Source organism: Scyliorhinus canicula, chromosome 2 (assembly GCF_902713615.1).
Source record: "Scyliorhinus canicula chromosome 2, sScyCan1.1, whole genome shotgun sequence".
In the NCBI taxonomy this organism is placed as follows: domain Eukaryota; kingdom Metazoa; phylum Chordata; class Chondrichthyes; order Carcharhiniformes; family Scyliorhinidae; genus Scyliorhinus; species Scyliorhinus canicula.
Window position 1 is genome coordinate 260925105 of NC_052147.1, and position 11722 is coordinate 260936826.

General features: G+C 46.0%; 1 long non-coding RNA gene across 1 annotated transcript in view; it reads right to left on the reverse strand.

Moving 5' to 3' along the window:
* LOC119962450 overlaps nucleotides 1–5040 on the reverse strand; it is a 47709-nt gene extending 42669 nt beyond the window's left edge. The window contains exon 1 of the long non-coding RNA XR_005459878.1: nucleotides 4882–5040. This is a non-coding gene — a long non-coding RNA (uncharacterized LOC119962450). The remainder of the gene's footprint in view (nucleotides 1–4881) is intronic.
* Nucleotides 5041–11722: the final 6682 nt, after the last annotated feature.

An 11722-nucleotide genomic window follows, 5' to 3' on the forward strand; every position in this document is an offset into this window, starting at 1 on the left:
CATTTCGTACCTCGCCCATTTCCTCTGGCTCCACACATAGATTCCCTTGCCTATCCTTCAGTGGGCCAATCCTTTCCCTGGCTACTCTCTTGCTTTTTATGTACGTGTAAAAAGCCTTGGGATTTTCCGTAACCCTATTTGCCAATGACTTTTCGTGATCTCTTCTAGCCCTCCTGACTCCTTGCTTAAGTTCCTTCCTACTTTCCTTATATTCCACACAGGCTTCGCTTGTTCCCAGCCGTCAAGCCCTGACAAATGCCTCCTTTTTCTTTCTGACGAGACCTACAATATCTCTCGTTATCCAAGGTTCCCGAAATTTTCCGTATTTATCCTTCTTCCGCACAGGAACATGGCGGTTCTGAATTCCTTTCAACTCACATTTGAAAGCCTCCCACATGTCAGATGTTGATTTACCCTCAAACATCCTCCCCCAATCTAGGTTCTTCAGTTACCACCTAATATTGTTATAATTAGCCTTCCCCCAATTTAGCACATTCACCCTAGGACCACTCTTATCCTTGTCCACCAGTACTTTAAAACTTACTGAATTATGGTCACTGTTCCCGAAATGCTCCCCTACTGAAACTTACCAGCTGGCCGGGCTCATTCCCCAATACCAGGTCCAGTACAGCCCCTTCCCTAGTTGGACTGTCTACATATTGTTTTAAGAAGCCCTCCTGGATGCTCCTTACAAACTCTGCCCAGTCCAGGCCCCGAGCATTAAGTGAGTCCCAGTCAATATTGGGGAAGTTGAAGTCTCCCATCACAACAACCCTGTTGTTTTTACTCTTTTCCGAAATCTGTCGACCTATCTGCTCCTCTATCTCCCGCTGGCTGTTGGGAGACTTGTAGTAAACTCCCAACATTGTGACTGCACCCTTCTTATTCCTGGTCTCTACCCATATAGCCTCGCTGCCCTCTGAGGTGTCCTCCCATAGTACAGCTGTGATATACTCCCTAACCAGTAGCGCAACTCTGCCACCCCTTTTACATCCCCCTCTATCCTGCCTGAAACATCTAAATCCTGGAGTGTTTAGCTGCCGATCCTGTCCTTCCTTCAACCAGGTCTCTGTAATGGCAACAACATCATAGTTCCAAGTACTAATCCAAGCTCTAAGTTCATCTGCCTTACCCGTAATACTTCTTGCATTAAAACATATGCACTTCAGGCCACCGCTGTTTTCAGCAACATCTCCCTGTCTGCTCTTCCTCAGAGCCATACTGGCCCTATTCCCTAGTTCTCCCTCAATGCTTTCACCTTCTGATCTATTGCTCCGGTACCCACCCCCCTGCCATACTAGTTTAAACCCTCCCGTGTGATACTAGCAAACCTCGCGGCTAGGATATTTATGCCTCTCCAGTTTAGATGCAACCCGTCCTTCTTATACAGGTCACACCTGCCCCGGTAGAGCTCCCAGTGGTCCAGATAATGGAAACCCTCCCTCCTACACCAGCTGTTTAACCATGTGTTTAGCTGATCTATCTTCCTATTTCTAGCCTCATTGGCACGTGGCACAGAAAGTAATCCCGAGATTACAACCCTAGGTCCTGGGCGGAATTCTCCGCAGGGGGCCGAATTCGTGAAGGCCGTCGTGAACTCGGCTGAGGTACACGACGGCCTCAGAGCCCGCTCCCCGCACCTAATTCACCCCCACCCGGGGGGCGAGGAGCGGGCCTCCGTCTTTCTCGGCAGCGACCTCGTCACGCCGAGAATGTGAAGTCATCCGCGCATGTGCGGGCTGCCGGTTCCAACCCGTGCATGCGCGGACGACACTTCATTGCGCAGACGGCACGAACCCGCGCATGCGCGGTGGCCGCCTTTCTCCTCAGCCGCCCAGCAAGACGTGGCGGCTTGATCTTGCCGGGCGGCAGAGGGGAAAAAGTGCGTCCGTTTTGGACGCTGGCCCGACGATCGGTGGGCCCCGATCGCGGGCTTGTCCCCTCCCGAGCACAGTCGTGGTGCTCCCGTCCCAATCGGGCCCCTAGATGCCCCAAACGGGCATCTGGCGCCCGTTTCACTAATGCAGCGACCAGGTGTGTTTGCCGCCGTCATGAAACGGGCATGAAGGGCCGGCCGCTCGGCCCATCAGGCTCGGAGAATCGGCGTTCGCCGTGAAAAACGGCGAGCGGCGATTTTTCCGAGCAGGATGAGGGGGGAGTATCGTGGGTGGCGCCAGAGGGGCGTAAAAAATGTCGGGGGGCCCTCCCGCGATTCTCCCAGGCCGCATGGGGAGCGGAGAATTGCGCCCCCTGTTTTTTAACTTTCTGAAGTGTCTGGCCATCCACATTGTTGCTTCCTCCCAGTGCCTAGAAGGGAAAAAAAACAGTAGAACGGGGAAATAAGAATATCGGTCTGAACTGGTTTTGTATAATTTTAAATGAAACATCAGTAAAATGGGGAATTAAGAATATTGGGTCAGCACTGTTTTCTCCTTCTGAGCATGGCAGTAGCACCGATGTGAAGCCAATGTTTTACCATTCCGTGACGTCGAAGGACAATGTTACAATGCCTGCTTCCAGCAGCGTGTCTCACTCGCCAGGAACAATGGATGGAAGATTGTGGGAAGCAACAAGCTGGGAGGCATTTTTTGAGGGTGCAAACACAGAAATACATTGAAAATCTGGGCCAGTCCATGTGATCCGCATGTTATTTTCCCTTTAATTTCTGATGTTACAGCCCAGCACTTCTTCCTCTTGATCTTCCTCTTCAATGCAATGCCTGCAGCTTATACAATCAGCCTGGCTTAGTTGATGACATTATGGCCTTTGCTTCAATACTGTAGTGAGGCAGAGAGAGAGAGAGAGAGAGCTGCAATGTAAGGAATATCCTCTTTCAGGTGGCACTATTGAATTAAGGTCCTTCAGATCAGTTGGATGTAAAAGATAGCATTGAAGTCTGGGAGAACGTTGGTGCCTGTTACGGCCCCCGAAGGGACCAGAGCCTACATTGTATCTGGCTCCCCTTCTACACCCTGGAGTATGAGTTCTTCAGCTGACTGGGATGGTGGGGTGGTTGGCAGAGCCTCCACAGGATATAAACCCTGACCTGGCAGCAGGTCGGGAGGGAGACCCTGCGAGGAAAGGAGGCCAGTGTTTGTTAGTTGTAAATAATATCCTGCCCACCCAGCTCTGTGTGGAGTCCTTGCCTTCAGTCTTAACAGTGCCTGAGTCAACATTTTTTTTCTCAACCAACATCACCAACACAACAGTTTTTTCTTGCTATGTGGAAATTGGCTTCTGGGTTTGTGTCCATAAGCGTTTGAAATTCAAAAGTAATTTATTGATATGCAGCACGTTTTGAATATCTTGAAAACATGATCAAGGACTATATAGATGGCTAGCCCTGGCAGAAAAGTTGCCAACCGTCATGCCCTCCAGAAAGTCTTTCTGAGACATCCATACCAGACGGAACATGAGAACAATTCAGGTGACCTCTCCTCCAATATCCCCTCTTGCAGCAATACTGTTGGGATCAAAGCTGACACACAAGTGTAGTGTTGTGGGCGGCACGGTAGCACAGTGGTTAGCACTGTTGCCTCATAGTGCCAGGGTTATAGGTTCGATTCCCAGCTCGGGTCACTCTCTGTGCGGAGTCTGCACGTTCTCCCTGTGTCTGCGTGGGTTTGCTCCGGGTGCTCCGGTTTCCTCCCACAAGTCCCAAAAGATGTACTTGTTAGGTAATTTGGACATTCTGAATTCTCCCTCTGTGTACCCGAACAGGCGCCCGAGTGTGGCGACTGGGGGATTTTCACAGTAACTTCATTGCAGTGTTAATGTGAGCCTACTTGTGACAATAAAGATTATTATTATAAAGGAGTACTGCATTGTTGGAGGTGCCATCCTTTGGTTGCAACATACATCTGAGGCACCGCCTGCCCGCTTGGTTAGACTCAAAAGATGGCACGACTTCAAAGACGAGCAAGGAATTATCCCTGGTCAATATTTATCCCTCAACCCAACATAAAAATAAAACAGGTGATCTCATCAATGTTAATTGCTGGTTGTGGGAGCTTGTTATCCACATTTTGTCGACTGAATTCCCAAAATTACAAAAGTGACTACACTTCAAAAATACTTCATCAGCTGCAATGCACTTTGAGATGTCTGGCGGTTGTGACAAAGTCTTTCTTTTATGCAAGATGGTGGGTGAAAAAGCACGGGTGCGACTCAGCATAGTGGTGGAGCAGAATTTCGCATCACGACCCACAAAATTTATTTTGATTCCATGACATTTATTGAATGAACTAACCCTCAGCTGCTGTGTTCGGGTTTTCAATTTCCGATTTGATGCTCCCACACTCTGGTTTAACTGACACTAATCTTTGGCGTTCCCCTGGAGACAGAACTTGATCGAGCATGCCTAGGCCACCTGTGAATAGCAAGGAACGTTGGCCAGGATGTTGCTTTTTGGCATCAAGCGATTGACATCTGAGCCAGTTTCACCTGATTGAAATGGATCCTGTCTCTGCTATGTTATTGTGAGTCGGTCTGTGAAGATTTTAAAGAGCAATTTCCTCTGTTTGATATTTCTAACGAAGCTGTAAATGCGCTCTTTGTACTCGTACTTGAGTTTTTGCTTCGTATAACAGAGAAGATTCGGCACGTACATTACTGTTACAAATGGAGAGAGCATATTTTTACCTCTATTCATAATTGGGCTGAGATGAATGAGTAACCTTAAAGGTGAACATAGGGGTTTAAATAAACTAACCATTCTTCAAACCTTTCTGAGTCAGTGAGAGAAATTGAAAGCTTATTTCACATATTGCTTTCTCAGAAAGAATGCTTTATCAGTCCAGATCATAGTTAAACCTCAAATTACAACGCCTCATAATTCTCTGTGTAAAGAAGTTATCCTGTCTTCTCGCCCAAATCTCTTACCATAATCTCGAGCCTCTCGTTTGCCATCACTCAATTTTGGAAACAGTCTACTGCTATCGTCGATTCTTTCAATAATTTTAAACTGGCATGTTGTCATGTACTCTGCATTCTGCCAGTGACAAATGACCCAATTTGTTTTAGCCTTTCTTTCCAGTTGTATTAGTGTTCAACTCCGGGATGTTTTAGCACTGGCTGTCCATTATCTATACTCATTTCAGTTGGGCTTAATGGCTGTTGACGCAAGCAGACATTCAGCTGATTGGCCTGACCTGGATTGAAACTCAGAGATGAAGGAAGTGATGTAATTTGCTGCAATTGCAAATCCCACAGGTACCGTCATTTCTTCAAAATTCCAAATTGTATCATGTTGCACTGGAGAATGTAATGTTTGGTTAACCCATCGTTGTATCACTACCCTAATTATTATCTGCCAATAGATTTCAAAACCATGTCCATAATTCACTTTGAAAAATGGATTGCTTGAAATTCATATGATGTGGATTTTCATGAGCACAACGGTAATTTTCTGAAGGTTTGGTTTTTAGTAATAAGGCTATCCATAAATGCACATTTTTGTTATCTGTAATTATACTTGAGCTTCATTAAAGAATATGAAATGCTTGACTAGGTTTTGAGATCATTCAGATCTGGACAATGATAATAATAATAATCTTTATTAGTGCAATGAAGTTACTGTGAAAAGCCCCTAGTCACCACACACCGGCCGGCACCTGTTCGGGTACAAAGAGGGAGAATTCAAAATGCCCAATTCACCTGACAAGCACATATTTTGGGACTTGTGGGAGGAAACCGGAGCACCCGAAGCAAACCCACGCAGACATGGGGAGAGAGTGCAGACTCCGCACAGACAGTCACCCAAGCCGGGAATCGAACCTGGGTCACTGGCGCTATGAAGCAACAGTGCTAACCACTGTGCTACCGTGCCGCCCATCACTATTACGTCCGTTTGAATAAAATTGTTGGCTGCAAAATGAATCATTTCACTGAACCAGTGCAAAGATCAAGCTGATGTTACTCTAATATTTATGTCATTTCTTTTATCTGAAAACTTCAACAATGCACAGATTTTGCACAATTCTAATTCATACAGTACTATTATTCTCGTTATGATGTTGTATGGCATTTATTCAGTGTGAAGCTTCTTTTATATGTACAGTTATTGAATTGGGAATAGTCAACTGCAAATCTCCTGAACAAGATGAGATGTTGTCAGCAATAATTCAGCAGGTTTTTTGAAGCAGAAAACATGCTGGTACAAATACACAGGAAATAGCTAATCTCTTCGGCTGCGGCTGCAGTCTGTACCAATCAGAGTATGTTACATTTTCCTTCATTGTTGCCTTTTAAAGTTACAGTACGGGTACCCTAGAAATTGGATTGCGCCCAAACCTACTGCCATAGTGGACATTTACAAAGCCTCAGACAAGGCCATAGTGTAGCCTATCTTATTCTGTGTAAAGTCCTACTTGACCATAGGAGGCATTCTTCATTGAGGAGGAGAGCTGACTGGTGGTGATTTAACCTGAGGATCATCACACCTCAGGTGAGGGGCAAGGTTGAGAAGGCAGGACCTTCATGAATAGCCTCAGACGGTACGGGAATTAATCTGGAGCTGCTAGCTTTGCTCTGCATCACGGACCAGCTATCTTGTCAACTGAGCTAAACCAGCCCCCCCTGTTCTGTATTGCCGCACTGATATACTTTTTCTTGCCTTTCTGGTGAAAGGAACAACTATAATGTGAAAAAACAAGAGACACTGAAAGAAAGACAAATGATTTTGAGACAATGGTAGGCAGTCAATACAAGGTTTGTTTCTGTATTTGATTTCTAGTTCAAAATCCATCCTACAGTGTTAAAAGAGGTGGCTAATGAAATAGTAGGTACAATGGTGTTAAAAATTCAAAATACGTTATATTCTGGAAACGCTCCAGCAGACTGGAAAGTAGTTAACATAACCCCTCCGTGCAAGAAGGGAAGGGAGGTAGAAAAGAGGAAACTACAGGCCAGTTTACTTGATGTCAATCGTAGTGAAGGTGCTAGAAATTGATCATTAAGGAAGTTATAGCTGGGCACCGAGACAAGCTCAAGTTAATCAGTGGGCTCCTCTACATCGGACCGATCGTTTTTCTGAGCACCTTCTGTCTGTGCGCATTCAAGCCCCTGACCTTCCTGTTGTTTGCCATTTTAACAAAAGACCCTGCTCCCTTGCCCACATGTCTGTCCTTGGCCTGCTGCACTGTTCCAGTGAAGCTCAACGCAAACTGGAGGAACAGTATCTCATCTTCTGGTTAGGCACACTACAGCCTTCTGGTCTCAACATTGAATTCAACAACTTCAGATGATTAGCTCCACCCCACCTCAACCCATTTGTTTTCATTCCATTTCTTTTAAACTCTCTTTTACATTTTATTTATTTCTTTCTATGTATCTATACATCTTATCCCCCCTCTCCTTACCTTTTCTCCTCTTTGCCCACCCCTCCCCCCTACTCTATCACAGTTTACCCTCTGATGTTAGTTTCTCTGCTGTTTGGCCTTTCACATCTTTTATTCTCTCTGGGGACTGCCATTAGCACTCTTTCCCCTTGGTTTCTGCTGCTATGACTTGTCTTTCATTCTCTCGGCCCACAGTATAAATATTTCCCACTATCTCTGTCCTTAGCTTTGACAAAGGGTCATCTGGACTCGAAACATTAGCTCTTTTCTCTCCCTACAGATGCTGCCAGACCTGCTGAGATTTTCCAGCATTTTCTCTTTTGGTTTCAGATTCCAGCATCCACAGTAAGTTGTTTTTACCTAGTTAATCAGGATGAGTCAGCGTTGTTTTATGAAAAATAAATCATGTTTAATCAATCTACCAGAATTCTTTGGAGGAGAAACATGTGCTGTAGATGGAGGGAAGCCAATAGATGTACTGTATTTGAATTTCCAGAAAGCATTTGATAAGGTGCCACATCAAAGGCTATTAAATAAAAGCTCATGGTGTTGCGGTAACATATTGGTCTGGATTGAAAATTGGCTGGCTGGCGGTAAACAGAGAGTATGCATAAAGGATCTTTGAAATAAAAATCGCTGATTGTCACGAGTAGGCTTCAATGAAGTTACTGTGAAAAGCCCCTAGTCGCCACATTCCGGCGCCTGTCCGGGGAGGCTGGTACGGGAATCGAACCGTGCTGCTGGCCTGCTTGGTCTGCTTTAAAAGCCAGCGATTTAGGCGAGTGAGCTAAACCAGCCCCTTGTCTGATTGGTAGGATATGATGAGTGGAGTCCCAGCAGTGGTCTGTTCTGCGGCCTCAACTTTTATAATATAGAACATTGATTTAAATGAGGGGAGTGAAGACATGGTAGTTAAACTTACAGACGACACAAAGATAGGTAGGAAAGTATATTGTGAAGAAGACATATGGAGCAGGGCAAGAATCAATGGTCTTCTACGACAGCAAAATTAGCATCGCTCTTGGAGCAATTTCAGAACCCTTAATGGGCTAGAACCGGCGCCATGTGAGACATGAGCGATTCCAATGAAAACAAAGTTGGATTCGCTGGGCTTGGGATTGACACTTGTGGGGCTGACAAGCTGCAGCTGCATATTAGCACTCCACTCCCACACACACATTCATCCCAGTAAACACGATAGCACTGTTTGATGGGTTGGCTGGGCCAGAGGGTACCTAGGGGGGTGGCCTGGGGGCACCCATCTGACCCTTGGCACTAAGCTCACAGTGGGCAGTCAGCGGCATGCACAGCTGCACGGCTGCCTTGCAGGCTGTGACAATCCACCCTGTGCCCATCCACCCCGACCCCACAGCTCAGCTCCTGGCCAGCCCCCACTACCCCCCCCCCCCTGCCCTAGCAGAAGCCCTCTGGCAAGTGACACAACTGTCAGCACACTATGCCAATGTTGGACACTTTTCATACCCCCTCCCTGTCCATCAGCAGCAACAAAGAACAAAGAACAAAGAAAATTACAGCACAGGAACAGGCCCTTCGGCCCTCCCAGCCTGCGCCAATCCAGATCCTTTATCTAAACCTGTCTCCTATTTTCCAAGGTCTACTTCCCTTTGTTCCCGCCCGTTCATATACCTGTCCAGATGCATCTTAAATGATGCTATCGTGCCCGCCTCTACCACCTCCGCTGGTAAAGCGTTCCAGGCACCCACCACCCTCTGCGAAAAAAACTTTCCATGCACATCTCCCTTATACTTTCCCCCTCTCACCTTGAAATCGTGACCCCTTGTAACTGACACCCCCACTCTTGGGAAAAGCTTGTTGCTATCCACCCTGTCCATACCTCTCATAATTTTGTAGACCTCAATCAGGTCCCCCTTCAACCTCCGTCTTTCCAACGAAAACAGTCCTAGTCTACTCAACCTTTCTTCATAGCTAGCACCCTCCATACCAGGCAACATCCTGGTGAACCTCCTCTGCACCCTCTCTAAAGCATCCACATCCTTCTGGTAGTGTGGCGACCAGAACTGCACGCAGTATTCCAAATATGGCTGAACCAAAGTCCTATACAACTGTAACACGACCTGCCGACTCTTGTACTCAAAAACGCCAGCTTCCCAATTTTTGAAACCACAAGTAAAATTTGCCATTGGTAATTCCTTCCGCCAGAGGCAGAGCATTGCCGAGGCTCCGGAGAATATCAGGCCAGGCCAGCTAATGAGACGCCAACGGTGTTTACTGTACGTGCGGAGCAGAGTGCACGGATGCTGCTGTCGAGACACCAGAGCATGGCATTCTGTCGTGCGCCGGCCACGATTTTCATCTCGTGCGCCATTCTCCGCCCAATCGCGTTACCCAATTCCAGCGTCGGCTGACAGAGAATCTCGCCCATGGAGTTTGAAGATGGATAGAGGTAGATTGAGTGACTGATGGAGTATAAAGTGGAAAATGTGAAGTCATTAACTTTGGCAGGAAGAATAAAAAAAAAACAGTATTACTTAAACGGTGAACGATTGCAGAATTCCGAGGCGTAGAGGGATTTAGATGTGCATGAGTCACAAAACGTTAGTGTGCAGGTGCAGCATGTAATTAAGAAGACTAATGGAATGCTATTCCTTCATTATGAGAGGAATTAAACATAAAAGTTAGGATCTTATACCACAGTCTCGCCGGGTATTGGACTGATCACATCTCGAATACTGTTGTGCAGTTTTGGTCTCCTTATTTAAGGAAGGATGTAAATGCATTGGAGGTGGTTTACCAGATTGATGCCTGGAATGAGCGAGTTATGAGGATAGGTTGAACAGGCTGGGGCTTGTTCAGCTAGAGTTTAGAGGAGTGAGGGGTAACTTGATGGAAGTATACAAGATCCTGAGCGATCTTGACAAGTTGGATGTGAAAAAGACTTTTCCGCTTGTGGGTGAGTCCAGAATTAGGAACACTGTTTTAAAATTAGGGACCTCCTTTTAAAACAGAGATGAGGAGAATTTTATCTCTTAGAGAGTAGTATGACCTTGGACCATTGTCTCACAAAGCGGGGTCACTGAATATTTAAAGCCGAGGTCAATAGATTTGTGTTAGACAAGGAAATCAAAGGTTTGTGGGATAGATGGGAATGTGGAACTCACCACAAACAGATCAGCCATAATCTTCTTGAATGGCAGAGCAAGCTCGAGGGGCCAAATGGCCTACTTCTGCTCCTATTTCATATGCTCATATGTTCCCATGTAAACCCACCTCATAGGATAAACATAGGCTTGAATTTTTGCTCCTGGGTTGGGATTGCAGAGTTTGAAGAATTCCTGGTTCCACGGACCCGACTCTTGAAAACCTGTCCCAGAAGTTCTGATTTTTGTTAACCTGGGCTGGGGGCGTGGAGAGATGCAATGGGAGACGTACCTGCCAACCCTGAAAAAGGTTTGCTGGCATCACAGGAGCTGACGGGTGCAGAGTTGGGCTGGGTGAAAAGCCAATAGAACAAAAAACTGTCCCTTAGACCTCACCCCGTCACAAACCCTCACCCCTCACACACTCCCCTTGCTCTATCAATACCAATCTTTGCCACCTCATTCCTCCACCTATCACTGCCCCTCAGAACCATGCCAGCCTATGCCCCTCTATCCAACCCATGAATCCTCATTCATTTCATGCCAACATGTGCTGCTTTGCCCACATCCATGTTTCCCTCCCACTCTCCATGCTGACCTATGCCCCTCTATCCACCCAATGACCCTCATACACTTTATGCCAACCTACACTTATGCACAGACACCAATGTACCTTTATAGACTCTATGAAACTCTACCTACCCCAGATGGTTCTTTCTGACCCCTATACCAATTGGCCCTTTATAGCCCCAAATCTAAGACATGCCAACCCATGCCTCCCACCTATATGGCCCTTTACCCTTACATTCTTCATGTCAACTCAGGACCCATGCTAAGAGGAAATAAAATAAAGTTCTAGGTACCGACTGATTAATTCACTATTTAAAAAAACACCCATTGCTAAAAGCCCATTCACTGTATTGCAATGCCTTACTCTACTTCATCTCTTATAACAACAAGTATTTGTGTTCGTAGTTCCACTTGAAACATTTTATAAGCGCTTAGAGCTGTCAATCAAACTGTGAACTGACAGGAACCCTACTGTGATAATTATAGATAGTGAAATCAGTCATGCATTACTAATATTCTCATGATAGGTCTCGGGCTTATGGCAACAGAGAGTAAAATAGCAAGCACTGATTTTTTTTTTAAAACACTGCAGACAGCTTTTAAAAAAAAACTATTTAAAGAGTAGGAGATGTAAATGTTTTGGCAGCTCCCGTCACAACTCACCTAACAGATCCAATAAGCTCCACAGTTCCTAGG